Source organism: Lynx canadensis, chromosome C2 (genome assembly GCF_007474595.2).
Source record: "Lynx canadensis isolate LIC74 chromosome C2, mLynCan4.pri.v2, whole genome shotgun sequence".
In the NCBI taxonomy this organism is placed as follows: Eukaryota; Metazoa; Chordata; class Mammalia; order Carnivora; family Felidae; genus Lynx; species Lynx canadensis.
This window is the reverse complement of record NC_044311.2, coordinates 88,217,408-88,237,069: the sequence shown is the minus strand read 5'-3', so window position 1 is coordinate 88,237,069 and position 19,662 is coordinate 88,217,408.

Sequence of the window (19,662 nt, the reverse complement as noted above, 5' to 3'; positions counted from 1 at the left end):
GCTAAGTAACTTGTCCAAGGTCACAAATCACAAAGTATTAGTCAGTACTTGAATCCAAGCAGCCCATGTATGCTTGACCGCCATACTGTTAACCTGATCTACAGCCTCAGGTCCCAGCTGGTCCACTTACTACTCACCAACACACACACACACACACACACACACACACACACAGCTATACCACCTGGTCTTGAGATAATTAAAGTAAAACTAAGAGTCCACTAATTCACCTCTCCACCTAACTCACAAGCATCCCCACTGTGGCCAAATATCCTAAGAGCTACTTTCTAGTCACAATGACCAAGAGAAGAGCAGATCTGAACTGAAGGATTTGGCACAGGATGCTGCCTTCTTATTCCTCTGTCCTTCAAACTCCAAAGCTCCTAGCAGAATTCCTGACTACCAAGGCTGGAGTGAAGGTAGAAAAAGGTTCATAGGAAACTTGGAGGGCCAGCCACTCCCAGAGTTCAGCTTCACATGTTAGCTACCCAACTGGCTACCTGCTCTCCACACAGGCCTCTGGTTTGCCATCTGAGTGGCTCTGTTTCACCGCTAGGGCAAGAGGCAAAGAGAAGAAAGGCCTCGGCAATAAGCACGCTTGGGTTCTAAGTGCCTCTGTTTTTCTCATCTGTCAAACCAAAATAATCATATTTCTTCCAGAATGTGTTATGAAGATTAAATTAAGTAATGCATATGAAATGTTCATTACATAATAAGCACCCACCAATCGGTAGTATCATTTTCCTACCTGTTCAGCCTGGGATGTGTTACCTGGCTTCACCATATATGTTCTACTGCCACCAATACTTCGACACCTAATGCAGATGGCAGCTCCCTCAATCTCTAGTGAGCTCAGTTCAGTTAAGTAGAACCAGCACTAACTGAACATTTTCTATATGCTAAACACTAATGACAGGTATTGAGGATGCAACAATGAATCAGGGTTCACAACCATAAGGGAGATAGGAAAGGAACAGCTTGTTTCAATGCTACACAGTAAGTGCAGTGATAGAGCATGTGCCTGGAGCAGGGGAGCAGAGTCAGATCATGGAAGGCTTTGGGGGCCAAGAGTTTGAGCTGAATTCTGAAGGCAGTAAGAAGCCATTGAAAGGCTTTTAGCAAAGCAGTCGAATGTATAGATTTCTGCTGTAGAAAGGAGCAATGTGGAGAAAGAGGTTAGGAGAGTATGAATAATCCAATTCAGAAATGGTGCTCAGGACAAGACAGTGCAACGGAGACAGAGAAAAAGGATGAATTTCAAGCATCAAGTGAACACCAAAGGCCTTGACACTGAACACTGTCCAGTCCCTCAATATTTGAAGATTGAGGGAGAGGGAGATGGAGAGAGAGAATACAAAGCCCTTTGTATCTACCACATTTTTAAAAGCAACTATTTTGGGGCAACTGGGTGGCTCAGTTGGTTGAGCATCCAACTTCGGCTCAGGTTATGATCTCATGGTTTGTGAGTTCAAGCCCCGCATCAGGCTTGGTGCTGAGAGTTCAGGGCCTGAAGCCTGCTTCAGATTCTGTGTCTCCCTCTCTCTCTGTCCCCTCCCCCCTCTCCCTCTCTCTCCCTCTCTCTCTCTTTCTCTCTCTCCCAAAAAATAAACATTAAAATATTATAAATAAGTAAATAAAAATAAAAAGAACTCTCTCTTGGTGCACTTATGACAATTTAATTTGCATTGTGGGCATCTACTGCTTGTTTATTTGATCAACCAACTAACATTCATCATCCACTTAAATGCCAGGCACTGCCTCAGGTACTTGGAGGGTTCCAGTGACAAGTCAGTTAAGAGAGAAGTATCAGCAAAGACCACCAAAGGGGAAAGACACAAGCACAGAGCCTGGGGAATGGTGAGTTTTGGCTGGCATGTGGGGCACAAAGAAGATTCAAGGGACCAGGCTTGAAACTCCAGCAGGATCAGCATGTGCAGGACCTAAGCTAAGGAGTTTGAGCTCTGAGTGGTGGACACATGAAGCCACTGAAGGTTTTTAACAGGGGAGAGAGAGGTACAGGTGAGCTTCAACAGATCCTTCACACAAAGATGAATCAAGAATATCTTGTCTCTTTTCTTGGAATCCCTGTGGACAAGAGCCTCATATTTTTCGTGTAGGCATCTTTCTCATGCCCAACATGGCAGCCATTATTTCAGAAGTGGTCCACTAATACATGTGAAGTGTGTTAACACTCACGTATAGTCTTACATAACTAAAGAAAACACATGAGAAGCTGGTCAAGCTAAATAAATGTGAAGACCCCTGACAAATCAAGGTCTCTCTAATGGTCCTCGGCCACACTAAGAGCATGGCCACAGGTCTTTCCATCCAGGAAAGAACAGCTCTGGGCAGGCATTCTGCAGAGTCTCCAGTCTCTCACTTCTCAGCAGCATGAAAACTGGCAGAGTTGAATGTCAGGAGCTAAGTACGAGGGTGTGGGGTACAGCCCTGGACCTGCCAGGGGGAGAGGAGCAGTACCCTGTGCTGAGTACTCACCATCTGTCAGCCACCATGCTGCATTTTTCACATGTACCCATGAACCTGAAGAGGGGGTAACTGGCCAGTTTGGATTCCCCCACCAACTTACAACACCTCCTGCCTCATCTGCCCTTTGTCTCAAGACCCCCAGGTTCTAGAGCCTGCTCTCTTGCTATTGTTTGAGGGCTTGAGTTGATCCTCTCCCTTCATGGCAGGCTTATTCCCCGCACCCCATTATAATGCCAGAACCCCTCCTGCCCTTCTCTACAAAGCATGAGAGAAATCCGAGGGATGGTGAAAACTTCAAGGTTGAGTGATCATTAAACAGCAAGACCACTGCAGGTAGTTTCCTGATTAACACCTAAGCATGGCTTTTTATTTTTTAAAGGAATTAACCGTATTTCTGCAGAGAACTCCTTCAGTTCCATAGCTATGTTGAATATTTACTACAACTAATGATCAACAGGGAAAGAAAAAAAAAAAAAAAGACCTGCAGACATCAGGAAATCCAGAAATCCATTTGGCTTCAGCATATATGAGTTTTTCAGAAATAAATTTACCTTCTTGCACAGGTTTGATTCAAAAGTAAAAGGAGTTCATATTATCTGAGTCCTCACTCTGTTCATGGAAAACCTCCATGGGGCAAGAAGGAATGCTCAGGATTCAAAACCCACTACAAATAATACCAAAGAAGATTTTCTGCACACAGATGATTAAGAGTTGGCTTAATATTTTCTTGATTAAGCGAGAATACCAAAATAAACTTCTGAGATAATTACTTTTAAAATAGTCTACCATAGCTGGGAGAACTGGACAGCAACATGCAGAAGGTTGAAACTAGACCACTTTCTCACACCATTTACAAAAATAAACTCAAAATGGATAAAGGACCTAAATGTGAGACAGGAAACCATCAGAACCTTAGAGGAGAAAGCAGGAAAAGACCTCTCTGACCTCAGCCGTAGCAATCTCTTACTCGACACATCCCCAAAGGCAAGGGAATTAAAAGCAAAAGTGAATTACTGGGACCTTATGAAGATAAAAAGCTTCTGCACAGCAAAGGAAACAACCAACAAAACTAAAAGGCAACCAACGGAATGGGAAAAGATATTTGCAAATGACATATCGGACAAAGGGCTAGTATCTAAAATCTATAAAGAGCTCACCAAACTCCACACCCGAAAAACAAATAACCCAGTGAAGAAATGGGCAGAAAACATGAATAGACACTTCTCTAAAGAAGACATCCAGATGGCCAACAGGCACATGAAAAGATGTTCAGCGTCGCTCCTTATCAGGGAAATACAAATCAAAACCACACTCGGGTATCACCTCACGCCAGTCAGAGTGGCCAAAATGAACAAATCAGGAGACTATAGATGCTGGAGAGGATGTGGAGAAACGGGAACCCTCTTGCACTGTTGGTGGGAATGCAAATTGGTGCAGCCGCTCTGGAAAGCAGTGTGGAGGTTCCTCAGAAAATTAAAAATAGACCTACCCTATGACCCAGCAATAGCACTGCTAGGAATTTACCCAAGGGATACAGGAGTACCGATGCATAGGGGCACTTGTACCCCAATGTTCATAGCAGCACTCTCAACAATAGCCAAATTATGGAAAGAGCCTAAATGTCCATCAACTGATGAATGGATAAAGAAATTGTGGTTTATATACACAATGGAATACTACGTGGCAATGAGAAAAAATGAAATATGGCCTTTTGTAGCAACGTGGATGGAACTGGAGAGTGTGATGCTAAGTGAAATAAGCCATACAGAGAAAGACAGATACCATATGGTTTCACTCTTATGTGGATCCTGAGAAACTTAACAGGAACCCATGGTGGAGGGGAAGGAAAAAAAAAAAAAAAAAAAAAAAAAAAAAAAAAAAAAGGACGTTAGAGTGGGAGAGAGCCAAAGCATAAGAGACTGTTAAAAACTGAGAACAAACTGAGGGTTGATGGGGGGTGGGAGGGAGGGGAGGGTGGGTGATGGGTATTGAGGAGGGCACCTTTTGGGATGAGCACTGGGTGTTGTATGGAAACCAATTTGTCAATAAATTTCATATATATAAAAAAAAAAAAATAAATAAATAAATAAAATAGTCTACCATAAAGTTTCCATTCAGCTTCATGTCTGGGTGCCCCTTGTTGGATCTCAGACCCCCGCACGGCACAAGCCTACCTGTTGGGCTGCCTCATGGAAGAGCTCCTGCACTTGAGACATCTGGGCTGTTCTCCTGGAAATGGGGTCCTGGTGGTCTGGGTGGGGAGACCCCTCTGGAAGGTAAACACCATCTTTGGTCAGGCTGGCTCTTCTTCCCTCCATCCGTAGGATCCATCCTTCCTGCATACACCACACACAGCCCTGACCAAGGAAGGGACCTTGTTCTACCTCATCTGGAAACACCCCTTTCCTCTCTTTGGTACCCAAATCTATTCCACACATCTTTCAGAACTTCCCTGTGCTCACACCTTGCTGTCCTGGAGCCACACTTGCCCCCAGAGCTTTCTTCCCTGAGCTCCTTCAGTATGGGGGTCAGAGCCAGCTGCCAGTTTACCCAGCCCCAGAGGACACAGTCTGACACTCCCCTCTCATCCTTGTGAACCCCTCTGTCCACAACAAAGGCAGAACTGGCTCCCTAGAACTGGTTGCAGGTAGTGAGTGAATACAGATTGGTCCATGGGCGGAGGGAGACAGAGGAGCTTAGGTGGTTCTTTGAAGGTCCCCTCTGGAGCAGGGCCAGAAAGGGTAGGGGAGTGGAGACAGCAGGTAAGCAAAAGAGGACTGAGCATCATTATAAGAGCTTGGTTCTCTTCAGACGGGCAGTCTTCCCCTTGGTACAGGAACCAGCTTTCCCTGGAGCAGGGACTTTGCGCCCTGCCTGTTCGCCCCCTTTCCCTAGCACGGGGATGGGACAGAGACAGGGCTCATGACATTTTGGAAGGAGAAAAGGGAGAATGAGAGGGGGGTATGGGGGCAGAGTTTGTCATGTGAGAAGAACACGATCAATGACAGCAGCCAGAGAAGGAGAGAAGGGAAAGCGCCCCGAGTATTCCAAGAAAAGAGCTGGGAGCTGGGGGCCGGGAGACTGCGAGGATTTGGCGGGCTGCGGAGACGAGCTGGGTGTGAGGGAGACCCCAGAAAGGTCCCCGCGGCTCTCGGCCCCGCTGCCAACGCACAGCCAGGCGAGTCTGGAACGAGGCGCGCTGGGCCTGGCTTGACCCCCGCCGCTCGGGCCCTCGGTCTGCGGAAAAGGACCCCCAGGTTTCCGGAGACGCTCCGGGTCCGCAGCCCTGGCTCCCGCGCGTCTGTCAGCATCCCCACTTCTGCGAATCCCAGATGGAGCAGCCCACACCCGCCTCTCGATCCTGGGGAGAACCCACCATTCCTTTCCTGGGCGCGGGGCAGGCATGCGCGCGTCCGAGTGTCCGCGTGCAAACGCTCAGGTGCACACGCGCGCCCCGTGACGCGGGGGCGGGGCGGGGATTACCTGAGCAGGTGGCAACGCCGGGTTCCCTTACTACCGGACAGAGCTCCTCCGGGGAGAGGAGTCGTCCCCGAGACCACCCTGTGCACTCCCCACCCACCAGCCCCGTCCACCCTCACCTGCCGCAGGGTCAGCGAGCTCTAGCGCGGGGCCCGCCTTGTCCCCGCTCCCCTAGCCCCCGCCACGTGGCTGACCAGGTGTGCTCTGCGCGGGTCCCCCTGTCCAGCTGGAGAGGCGGGTCTCGTCCGGGCTCGGCCACCCCAGCCACGCCTTCATTCGGGAACCTCGGTGCCAGGTGGAGAGGGAGGGGCTGCTGAGATTTCCCGTCCCCAAGGGTGGGGCCCGCACACCTAGCGCCTCCCAGGAGGGCTCCGCTCTACGCGACAGAGCTGCCAGGCCTGGGAGGAGGGGACGGGAATCTGGAGCCCCGGCCGAGTTACCGGGAGGGGAAGTGGGGACTCCGCTAGCTCTCAGACGTGACCGGACCAGCCACTGCCGCTGCAGCCCTCGGCCAATTCAGTGCCACCAGCTGAGGTGGCCAGCCCTGGGAAATAGGACGCGGCGCGATCCTACTCACTGCAGTTCTGAGAAATTGTCCAACCTTGCACACCAGAGTGAGAAAGGGCGGGGAGCCCGAGGGCCTACAACTCCCACACTGGCCCCGTGGCCCCCCTGGGCGGGTGCAGAAGCCTCTGGGCAGGAGAGGAGACTGCGCTCCAGAGGTCCCCCCGTGCGGCTGGCTACCCCACCAGCTGACCCTCAACTCGAAGGAAGTGCAACTCTTTTGCCCTTCACCACCTTCAGCAAGACTGAGAACCGACTTCCCCAGGGAGTGAAATAAGATTTCCAGGACTCCAGCTTGCAGGGGGGGGGGGGGGGGGGGACTGAATTAACATACAGAGGATTAAATTATCTCCATTTCCAATCTGGCATATTTCCTAATCCTTAAATAACTTGCTAGGCTTCCATGTGGGCTTCTGAAAACAGGAGGGCAGCTGGGAGTACTTCCCACGCCCACATGAGCCTTTGTGTGAAAATCCCTAAAAATAGAGGTTGTTCTTTTAAAAACAAAAGGGAAGGCAAAACCATGGGAACACTGACAAGAGTCCCAACATCTCCTGCTCCAGTAAAGGCTTTTTTGGTATGGAAAGATACATAGCATAAAGTGTGCCGTTTTGATCATTTTTAAATGTACAATTCAGTGGCATTAATTACATTCACTATGTTGTGCAACCATCACTGCTCTTTTTTCATCACCCCAAACAGAAACTCTGCACCCATTAAGCAATAATTCTCCATCTCCCCCTTCCTCAGCCCATGGTCACCTCTAATCTACTTTTTGTCTCTATGAATTTGCTTCTTCAAGGTATTTCACATGAGCAGAATCAGACAATATTTGCTCTTCTGTGTCTGGCTTATTTCAGTTAGCATGTCCTCAAGGTTCATTCATGTTGTAGCGTGTGGTGGAACTTCATTCCCAGCAAAGAAGTTTTTAATTACCCATCTCTGCAAGAGGAAAGACTCCCAGAATAAATTACACATTAGCCGTCTGTAAACAATGGATAGATAGGTGGGCAGGATAACACTGTCGTTTTATTGGAATTGACTGTGTATCCGTATACTACATCTACATGGCCAGTAGACTCATTTTTATTATTCAGTTTGGGGTCACACATGACACTTTTATTTTTTGCCTTAAAAATAAAAGGTTGGTTTCCTGTTTGCTATCATTTTCTGACGAGCTTCCCTCTAAGTGTCTGTGTGAATTTTGAACAATACACATTCACTTCCATTTCAGCCTGAGCTAAAAACATTAGAAAAGGAAATCCACACTGCTGTTCATAACCACCTTTTTTGTTACTCATTACTTTCTAAATGAGAAGTTCCCTTCAAAGCTTATAAACATCTTCAAACCCAAGAACAAATGTTTGTTTATTTTCCTTATGTTAAAGCAAGAGAAACCTACCCATCTTGCTTAATGTAGATTTATCTTATAACAATGATATATTTTTTAAAAAAACCCACATTTGCTATATTTAAAAACACTACCCTTGTATATCCTTTGAACAGAACAATTCCATTTTTAATATACTACCCTATCTGACCTAGTATAAGGATGTTAACTGCATCATTAATCTGTAATAGTTAAAAAAAATTAGAAGCAAAATATCCATTAACAGAAGATTATTAAATAAGTTATGGTACAGCCATGCTCTGGCAACCAGTATTGGAAAGAATTAGGTGTTTTTATATGTACTAACATGGAACTCTGTTCATCACATAATAAGTAAAAACACCAAGTTGCAGAATAATGTGTAATTATTTTTTATAATGCAATGTATACATATATGTAGTTTGTATGGAAAAACACATCAATCTGTTAATAGTGATTATCTCTAAGGAGTGGGATTGAGATAGTGGGAGAGGAAATCTACTCGGGTGTACAAATTCTGGATTTTTAATGGTTTTTTTTTTTTTATGGTCAGCACATTACTTTTGGAGTCTAAAAACTAAATAAGAAAATTAGAAGACAATGTGGGGCAGATTGTATTTTCTGAAGATGGTTACACTAACGTATCCCATCTCTTATGGTCTTCTTGCAATATGACATTAATGTTCCTTCAAAAAGAGATGGGTCTATGTTCCCTATGCTTGAGCCTGAACAGACCTTTGTGAGTGCCTTAACCAACGGTAGGAATGGAAGAAATGACACTGCTTGACTTCCTAGGATAGAATATAAAAGCAGTAGGCAGTCCATCTGGCTTCCTTGCTCTCAGATCACTTGTGCTTGGAATTCAGCCACCATGTTGTGAGGAAGCCTGGGCCACATGCGGAAGACACAAGTGGGTGTTCCCACCTATAGCCAGCATCGACTGCCAGACATGTGAGATAAGCCTTCAAATGATTCCAGTCCCCAGCTTTAAGTTCTTCCAGCTGAGGCCCCAGACATTATAGTAAGGACAAGCTGTCCTGACTGTGCTGTGTGAATTCTTGACCACAGAAACCACGAGACACAATAAATTGTTGCTGTTTTAAGCCACAAAGTTGTGGGGGTACTTTGTTATTCAGCAATAGATAGTGAATACATAATGCATCCAGCCAAGGTAAAAAAAAAAAGGGGGGGGGGATTTTTATTCATTTCATTGTTTGGACTTACTAGTATTGCAGCCCTGTTAAATAACAAAAGTCATAATATTGTTTTTAAACTCACTTGTTTTCCACTCAGTAACAACTCCAGTTCAAGTTGAAGTTTGTAACATTGAAGTTGTTGTTCTGTGGGCCTTACCCCCACTTAGCCACTGACGAAAGCTCCTTCACCTCTTTCCCTTCCAGTGATTGGTGCTAAGAATTGCCCTCTGTGTGAAGGCAGAAGAAACCATGTCTTGAGAAATGACCTCATTGGTCATAAAGTCTGAACTCTGAGGAAAGATCAGAGCTTGGAGACATTCAACCAAAACAGAAATGTAAAAACAGGTTGAAAACATTAAATCATGATGTAAATATGTATATATACAAAATTACCTCACAGCCTAGGCGCTGGAACCAGAGTCAGAAGGGTCACAAGAGGTGGGTCAGCTCGTCCTCTCCCTAGGCTGGACTTTACAGTCACCTGGGGGTGGTTTTACCCAGGTCTGGGGTGGAGTCTGGGCATCAGTATTTTCTCTTAATTTCTCAGGTGATTCTAAGATGCAGTCAAGGTTGAAACCCATGGAATTTCTAGCCCAGTAATTTTCGGGGAAGTTTTTGCCTCTCACTTAAAATACTTGAGGGATAGAATATACCCTATCCACAGTGGTGTCTTACTCTAGTTATAACTTTCAAAGACAAAGAGAAGTTGTGAAATATATTACTCAGGGAACACAAGTAATTTACTATCCATCTCTTTCTTTGTAGCTGGTCATTGTGATACACCTCCCTGGGACATGCCTATTTAAAAAAAAAAAAATCACAAGACTTCTGTACACATTCAGAAAAGTTTGCTGGCTTTGAGGGTGGAGTTGGGATTTGAATGTACATCTGGTTCCAGTATTAGGCTCTCTCCTGTACACAAAACGGCCTCTCTAATCCAGGTGAAGAGATAAGACAGAAAAAGGTTGAGATGTGTTCCCACAAGTCCCAGAGGCAAGAAGGACACTTGTTTGAAGGGCCGGCAGGCATTACTGGGAGTTGGAAGGGGCGACTCGAGAGCTGCAAACTGGACATAAATACAAACCCCTTACACAGGCTGAGATCTCCTAGTTCCCAGAGAGGTGGGGGCAAGACCCCAGGAAGAAGAGTTTTGCCTTGCCTATCTGGGGTAGGGCTGAGTGGAGAGGGAGGGGCTGCCACTTCCCTGCTGTCAGGTGTCTCCAGCTCCTGTTGAGATCCTGTTTCTCCTCCAGGATCTATACTGTTTGTTGATTCTGGGAGTTTGCCCTCTGACAGGAGGAAGTCATTCTCCCTCTAGCAGCCACGTGGCATCTAGTTTGAGCCAGGACCTATTGGGACCAGAGAACACAGGAGATGCAGAGAGAAGCCTAATGAACCAGGTCCAGTTCATGAATGACAGTGGCAGCCTTAATGGACGGTGACAACAACACAATTAGCCTTCAGCACTTGCTTAAATACCCGATATGGAAGACCCATGGACAGATGAGAGAAGTCAGACCTGCATTTGGGTCCCAGTTCTTTCTTTCCACCATACTCTTTCATGTGTCTGAGCCCTCATTTCTCATTTACAACATGGAGTTAATGATAAAGCCTGCCAAGCCTACGTGACAGAGTTGTTATGAACATTCCAGAATTTTGATGAGGACTGAAATCCAGCTCTGTTTTCCAAATACACCATCTTTCCTCTCATTTTGAAACTCACAGGGGCAGTTTCGTGGTCCCACTGCTGCTATCCACAGGACCTCAAACTCCCAGGAAGTGCTTCTTCTGTTGCACCCATGAGCTCTTTGCACCCTCAGATGTGACTCACAGGGCCTGACTGGTCTCTTTCAACCATATTCACCAGGTATCTGTTCCTCCCCAAGCACTGAGCCCAACACTGGCACACGATGAGGGACATGATGGCTCTGGACAGGCAGGAAATCAGATTCTCACACTAATAATCAGATCATGACAAATAGCCATCTATGCTGAAAGCAACTGTATGGAGGGCAAGGAGTCTGTGGTTGGGTGGGGACGTGCAGAGGGGGAGGGTAGTTATGACCTAACGGAGATCAGGATAAGCTCTTCTGAGGAAGTGATGCTGGGGCTGAAATCAGGGTGGGGAGTTAATAGGTAGAGTGTAGAGAAAACAGTCTTTGTGGCAGAAGGGGCATGACTGAGTGTGAGAATCTGAGAGCAATTCGGAAGTGGAAGAGCAGAGGGTGAACTCACTGTGGGGAAGGCTGGGGCTGTAGGCAGTGGCGGTCACCAGGGCCAAGGCAAGGTGCTTAGTGTTTATTAAATAGCAACTGAGAAGCTTCTGAAGGGTTTTTGCATGGTTGTTACCTGTAGAAAGGACTGGAGGCCATCAAGAGATAATGGGTAGAAACTTGTAGGAGCCCAAGCAAGACTTGAAGGTGGCTTGGCCTGTGGTTATGATAAAGGGATGAAGGGTTCCAAGGGATTCGAGAAAGTCACAAGACCTGCCTACCATGAGTTGTCAATCTGATCTGATCATAGAATATTTACCGAGTCACACCCAGCAGTTAAGCATGTCCTCACATGTGGACATGGCCTTTGTTGGCTTCTTCCTTTTATTCCCATGCTACTGAGCAGGGGAAAGTGCTGGGACCGTTTGTTCATTTATGGAATCCTAGCCTCCTGTTCTTCACTTGTTGTCATATATAGAGAAGCTCTCATTTCCCTGCAGCCAGAGAGTAGTAAGGAGCCTAGGGGGAAGTAATTGGCCCTAGAGACATGTAGTCCTGGCCACATCTTCTAGCCCATTTCTACACTAGGGTTTTGGAAACAGGTCCAACACATCAGATGCCATGTTTCTCACTAGCCACTGATGCTCGCATGTGTCTCCAGTGGGAATCTTGTTTAGAAGTTTGTGGCTGAGCGTAGACATCCAGTATTCTCAGGCTCCTTGATCACAGCATCATCTTAGTACCATAAAAACTCCACCATCAGGGGTGCCTGGGTGGCTCAGTCGGTTAATCATCCGACTTCAGCTCAGGTCATGATCTCGCAGTCCATGAGTTCGAGCCCCGTGTCAGGCTCTGTGCTGACAGCTCAGAGCCTGGAGCCTTTTCCAGATTCTGTGTCTCCCTCTCTCTCTGCCCCTCCCCTGCTCCCACTCTCTCTCAAAAATAAACATTTAAAAAAAAAAAGGCACCACCATCATTTCTAATACCTTCACTGTTTGTGCCTTTTACCACATTTACTCTTCATTCATTCATTCCTGCTTATGGGTAAGGCACTGTTCTATACTGTGAACAAAATACCACCAAGAATCTTTTCCTGATGAGCAATTAATTTTGAATTTTTCTGAAATATTACTAAAACCACTTAAGGTAAATAGATCTAACTTGCATGAAAGGCCAAACATCACATACCATCAAGCAGCTGTTCCCGTTTGGTGTATACTCACTATGGCACACACCATATAGTCACTAAGGAGGAAAACAAAGGAGATAGCAATAACTGGAGAGAAATGGTGAAAAATAAATGTAAGAGAAAAAGGTGAATGAGCAGGCCACGCCCACCACACAGACCTGTGTCCCTTCCTCCTGCCTGGTGAAGCTGGCTGCAAAATTCCAACCTTACTGTTGGCTTTTTGCCTCATGGGCAGTCAGGTTCTTGTTCCTGATTAACCAATAGCTTGGAATGGAGTAGTTCAATATGTTCTCACTTTTGTAGGATATTTTTGCCTCTTTTTCCCCCCTGCAAGCTTACTGACTTTAAAAAATTCACTGCAATATACATCATTCTCAAAAACGTTGCATCCCTTCCAGGGTCTCTGAAAATGGAATCTCTTCCACCCACCTCACTAACTAGCTTTTCCTTGCTGGTCAATAAAATCCAGACAAACCCACTCATACCTCCCAATTTTTTGAAAGAGGATATTGTCATCAAGTCAGGAACTTATCACATGCTCTGCTTTATAAGAAATGAAGCTTCCAACACTTGTCCAATTCTGCTCTAGCTCCTCTTTGTGCCACTTCTAAAATATGAACTAGGAAATGTTTAGTGCTTTATAGTTTACAAATCATCTCAAATGACTTGATATTGACAGCAATTCCGAAAGAACTTTTATTATCTCCTTACAGATAAAACATCGAGGCTCAGGAAGGGTAAGTGACATGAACAATGTTACACAGACAGACCAAGGGAGAACCACCACTTGTCTCTTTGATTCTCTCTTGCTCATTCTGCTTCTTAACCTGCCCATGCAGCTTGTAGAATCTCATGACCCTACACCCCTGCAGTCTCACAATACTCAAGAAGATCACATAAAGGTCATTTAAAGCTGTCCCTTGCAACACTGGTTATGCCACCTCTGAGCACCACCATCTGCTCTCAGATCATGAGGGCCAACTCAGCAAACTGCACAGCACAACTTCTCTCAGTGCATGTTGCCAGCGAAGCCGAGAGTGGTTCTGAATGTGTTTGCTCAGTTGTATCCTCTTTCTGCCATTTCATTTTGTGCTCTAGCAATCAGTCTTAACTCTCATTATCAACACAACAGTTGTGGGACAGTGCTGGAATTCCCATAAAGAAACAAAGGAAAACTGTTATTCAGGAGGTTTAAGGGTAAATTTCATAGTGGTCCAAACACCTTGAAGGAAAACAGTCAAGGAAAGGAGAATGTAAGATAATTAGGGGTTAGTGGAAGTTATTTGACTTAAAGAGCATCATAAACATAATCATAGCTGGGAGTACTGACTCATGTGTGACTCAAATGATTTAAACTAGTATTAATACCACTCCATGAAGACTGTGCTCGAATGACTAATTAGCACCGGTTCAGTTAGCTCTCCTATTTCCAGGAAAGCATCCTCCAGCATCCATTTCCAACTCCCCACTAAGATATAGGTACCCCTCAGGTTCACGAATCCCTAGAGCACATTCATTTCCCACTCCTGTAACAGGTACATTCCTTCTGAACAAAGGCTAGTCTCATTTCCACAGTCCAGGTTTGAATTTTATCCGTGAGTTTGGTATTTTAATTAGGCAATATTTTTAACGTTATTTCCACTTTATTTGGCCTGTACATATTTTCTATCTTCTGCAACCAATTTATTAAAATTATGTTCTCTAGAAAACTGTCCTAAAGAAATCTACTACTTACCCATTTGATGAGGTCTGAGGTATTTAGCTACACAGCACAGCATCCAATACATCTTATGCTTTAATAATCTAATGTACAGTACCACACCCTGCAACTACCACCACCTCAAAAACCTCTCAGATGCCCAAATAAAGATGTTAATTGACTTAACCATTTATGTGCATCTAGCACAATGCTTGTTCCTTAGCAGGCGATGGATCCTGAATACTAGGCCCCAGCAAGTAAGAATTCAAATCATTAGAAACATAAGTACCATCACAGGTAATAATACATTTCTTTGGCTCCCTTGGCCACCTTAACACAAGCATGAATTTCAGAATCTTACTATGAACGGGAGCAGCTAGGGAAAATTAAGTTATGATTTTAAGAGTTCACCTGAATGCGTAAATATGCAAAAACTCAAAATGTTCTCCATTTTTCCATTCAGGTCCATTTCTAAACTTGGGTTTTTCAAGTAGTTTGAAAATCACTTTGAAAATGGTCATTCTCATTTACAGGATCACATTTCACATCCTAGCTCTTACACATATGCACATCTGCATGGGTGTGTGCATGATGTTTTACTATAAATGTCCTTTTAAAGACATTTGAAAATGACAAGAGGAACTAAAATTTTACCTTTAGTGCACTTAAATTCTTCTGCTCCATTGACTCTTTATAAGCCATCAAATGGATATAGTTTATCCTAATACCTTTTCAGGCTGGGGGTGGGAGGGAAAGACAGGACAGCCAGCAGTCTGCAAAAAAGTAAACTTCTATCCAAACATAATCATAGAAATCTTCATACTCCTTTTGTGCATGACAAATTGTCAAGTAAGACTCTATGATAACATTAATTCAAGTGACTTCAATTTCATTTTTTCTTGTAATCTTCAGAAGGTAGAAGTGTCATGTAGAGTATATATCTCCCCACCCCTCTACCTACCATTTCTAACCATTCAAGAAAAACTGAGATCTAGGAAATGGATTAATAGACTATCAGTGGTATTATTATGTATGGTTACTTAAAGCACCATGCTAATAAAGCCAGGGTCCTAGGATTAATCTCTGCAAAGGCCATTAGTTTATATTGTTCCAAGGACCTGGACTGCACTCCTAACTGCAGACAGCTTTCTTACAATGTGTCACAAGACAGGGGATTGGCAAGGTGGTAAATGGATAAAAAACAAAACTATCTTCACTAATAGGGGGTAAAAACCCACATATGATGGGTTTACAGACTCTTACCCATAAAGAAAAAACAACAACACATAATTTTTAAACCTATGTTAAACATATTTCAAGTCTACAATATTGGACAGTAACATTTGACTCCTAAATTTTAGAACTGCCTATACATTCTACACAAAAGTAAAGTTCCTGCTGATGGTTACTCAATTTGTACAAAAACTGTGAATTCCATACAGACATCCTTCTCTTTTTAATATTAATCTAGGCACCAGTTTTTAAATATTTACCATTAGTTATTTGGTTCAGAATATTGTGAAAAAGTCAGCTAGGAAATTATTCATAAAACTGTATTCTGTATTTTTTTTTTATTTTTCAAACAGCAAGTGTCCACATTTAAAATGCAGAATTTGCAAATATAAATTAGTCTAATAATTCAATTAAAAATAAAACAAAACAGCTTCCTTTAGTATCACAATACATAAAATGGTATTATAAACTCCAAGTGGCAAGGTTAACTACATGACAACAATGCCAGAAGCTGTGAAACTCATTAAACCACTTAATGAATAGGTCAGTTTAAAGAACATTTCTATGTTTCATGACTATGCATGAAACAAGCTTTCATTGTATTATAAAGGCTCAGCAATTCATTCATGGCATAATACGGGGTCAAGCAAGATTTTATTTTTACAATGACAATTAAAAATTGCATTTAAACAAACAGAAGTCCTCCCAATTGTTTGAAAACAATTCTCTTTGGAGGGTAAAATATATTTTAAAACACACTGACTTACCAAATTTCAATTGTCAGGCTGCTGACTACTGAGCAAAAATTTGTATTTAAAAATATCACAAATATCTTTAACAGTGAAAATTTCAATGTGGTAAGTTTCATTGCAAAGTAATTTTCACCTGAGTAGATTTTGAAATTTAGTGCTCATATATTTGGGGGTAGGTGGGGAAGGAAAGACCCACTTGTCCAAGATACTAAGTTTACAGTGGATTCCTTCACATAGATAGCCCAGAGGGTTGAAGAAACATCTGCTGTGACCTTCCCAGGACACATGATGCCCCTTTCTCCTGGAAATTTGTTCTGATATTACGAATTCTCAGTATCCATAATATTTCCACTTAGTTACCCATTCAAGCATAGCAACCCAATTCAGTTTTATACAACAGTGTCTATAATATGTACAGGTTTAATTAGGAATAGGAAATAGAAAATAAAAATTTACAGTGATTGAGAAAGGGTCAGAAAACGGGACAGGAAAAGTAATACTGTATAATCAGAATATCCTATTATCCTACCAGTTTTAATGACAGGGTTTTTCCTTTATTAGTTGAAATACAAAGAAGGCATAGGGGATCCCAGGAAAATAACACTATATATCAGAAAATTCAACGTGCTCCACCATCAGGATTTCCATCACACATTTAATTTCTTCTGTACAATTTTTATAAATGTGTTTTTCTTTTCAAAATCGTCAGATTTCCAGATTAAATTCAGCACTACACAGTATGCCCTTGAAGTAAAATGAGGTTACCTGCTTTATTTGGATACCAAGTTCCCTTCCAGACAGCATTAAAATAAAGACAAGACTACACAGATAAAATCCAGTATAATTCAAATCCAACAATGAAAAATTCCCCCCATATTGTTGCAAAATTCATTCTACTGAAATGCTTTGCTACAATAATAAAAAGCATACATTACATATAAAAGATACCAGTGTACTAAAAAGTGACAGAAGTGGACTAGCAAATCCTTCAAAGCACATTATATAAATGACTAGCATTTAAAAACATTTCTCCTATAAAATGTAGGTCATATACATTTATAAATTGGCGGTTTTATTTCTAAAGCAGTGATGTGTGTGTTCAAATAGTTAGCTGTTCTGTACAGTATAATATCTACTCAATTCAAACTACAATAGGTTTGTCTTTCTTTGTATTGAAGTTGAATAAATTCATCTGTTCAGCTGAGAAATCAAGCTTGAAAAATACATATCTAAAAATCAAAGTAGAAAGTTTAGAATTACTGAAATGTAGCTATGAAATATGAAGAGAACTATGTCACAATGGAGCTGAAGTCACCTCAAAACTTATGGGCTTGAATCTAAAACAGAAACAAATATTAAATCCAAAGCAAACCACAAAGTTAGGTAGCAGTACAGAAGCAGGAAAAAAAAAACAAAAAACAAACAAACAAAAAACCACACCCCCTTCCTTCAGTGTGATGGGCACTAAGTTTTGCGGTCTTCCTCCATCTTGCAGAAGAGTGGTAAGGCCATTCAATGCTTAGTGAAAGTGAGTACAGATGAAGTCAGATTTAGCCTGTCTCCCCTGCAACTTCAATTATGCTGTGTAAACAGTGTTATGTTCCAGTAGGAGGAACAATGGAATTTACTTATAAAAACTGATTAAAGATAATCATTATTAAATGAAATAAGGAGAATAACTCTGAAATGTTTTTAGAACTTTCCTGATGCTACTTGTACAGTTAGCACTGCTATGTATTATTGCTTACGTACAGTACAACATCATATGCCTTCTAACATAAAGCAGTACTGTGATTTGTTTGTACATATTTACAGATTCTTAAAAACAAGCTGTAAAAACATTACATACTTTCAGACAATACAAATTAGCACATTGGTACTCACTTCAAAACAAATGGAATGCATAACATTAATAAACATCATAAAGGAAGACTCACATAAAAGTCCTTGATTGTCAAGACACGTTTATATATAAACTCTAACTGTGCAGAATTAAAGATTCAATCATAGGTACATCCTTATTTGATGAACCGTATTTACAGCATGGTATTGCATAAAAAAATAAAATAATGTTTACAGGGTTTTACTTTTTTATCCATTGGATTAAAGAAAGCAACAAACACAACAAGAAATGTTTGTCTGCTTTAGTTTGTTTCCTACCAACGTTTAAGTGAAAAAAGGAAACACGGTTTTATTTGCAGAATATAGCAAAACAACTGGAAAATTATTTCCCTGAAATAAAGCAATTTGAAACGGAAAAAGTTTAAATTAAATTGCAGTGTCAAAAAGTTTCTCATTGATTATAATAGTGCTTCTTCAAGTAATTATACTGTGAAAAAACAAGTTCTAGTTTAAGATGTTCTATGTCTAAGAAATGCGGTACTACAGTAATGCCTACTTTTAAAGTTTCCCGGCTTTTTTTTTTTAAACAGCCCTTTAAAAACCCAAATTGATAAAATGAAAGAAGTGGCAAAAGATCTAACCTAGCTGGCACTTTGCAAGTTTCTCTCCCCTGTGGTAATGAAAGCCTACCCTGAGCACAAGACCTCTTTTGCCTGTCAGAAAGGGAAAATTACCCGACCACTGACAGTCCTCAGCCAGAGCTAAAAGGATGGATTTGTATGGTATCAAACAAAATCTGCAAGTACATCCAAAGATTTAAGAGCCACTCAAATATTCTGAACCAAATGAATATGTGTACAATAAGAAGTCAAAAAAAAAAAAGCTTTACAAGATGTTCAACAGAGATTACCTCATCTAACCTGATCTGCTTCCAATCTTCAAACAGGAGAGTAGGTCCTAAGTGCAAAAGCATACCTCACTCACATTGACCAAAAGTTTAATGGTATAAGAGCATGTTTTAATGGAACACTTTGCTAACTGAAATGAAAAACACAAATTGCAGAAGGATTATCTCATATCCTCAATATTCTGATCTACAGCAGCACATAAAGGCTACTTACTTTTTACTATTAATGCCCAGATACAAATTAAGTAACTTTCTAAAGCAAAGTGGGGAAACCCAAACTGTTGAGATGTTTATCCTATGATGATAATACATGGTAATTCTGGTAGGCATTTAGAATTTCACAGTAAGAGAGCCACAACTACTATACTTAAATGGTACGTCAATAACTTATGTCAAAGTATCAAATGCTTACATGTGGTAGAAAAGTCTGCCATTATGTATATTTAAAGAAATGTGCCGAAGACAGGAATGCAACACCTGAAATTTTGCTTGTGGTAACTACCATTTTCAAAGGCCTGCCTTCCTTGGCTTACCCTAACTGCTCAGCAGTAGAGTCACACTCTAAAAAAACTGTGCTGGTGATATTAAAGCAAACAAAAACTGTACACTATACCAGGACTGAACAAGTTGTTGAAGAACAAAATTTTTGACCAGGCTCAAAAAAAGAAAAAGGAAAAAGGAAAAAGGAAAAAGGGAAAAGGAAAGAGAGAGAGAGAGAGAGAGAGAAAGAA